Source organism: Galeopterus variegatus, unplaced genomic scaffold, assembly GCF_000696425.1.
Source record: "Galeopterus variegatus unplaced genomic scaffold, G_variegatus-3.0.2 Scaffold14572, whole genome shotgun sequence".
NCBI classification, from domain to species: Eukaryota; Metazoa; Chordata; class Mammalia; order Dermoptera; family Cynocephalidae; genus Galeopterus; species Galeopterus variegatus.
The window spans coordinates 21,665-21,926 of record NW_007740683.1 but is presented as its reverse complement, the minus strand read 5'-3'; positions in this window follow the sequence as shown (position 1 = coordinate 21,926).

Sequence of the window (262 nt, the reverse complement as noted above, 5' to 3'; positions counted from 1 at the left end):
TTTCTTTAGCTGTTAAACTTTTGCGGCTGCCCTTGCATTTGTTCTCAATTGACAGTCCTCAATTGGCCGTCCTCAGTGTACGTGGCAGCATGTGCTTGCAGAGAAGTGGGTAAATAGAGTCTGAGTCCTGCTTATTGAGAAGCTGCTCAGGAGCCTTTGGGTTGGGTCAGTCCAGAGGCGCCTGTCTTCCTGGCACTCTGGATCCCCATCTGTGTCTCAGCCACCACCCCCTCTACTGCCAGATTTGACCAGGGCAGAGGGG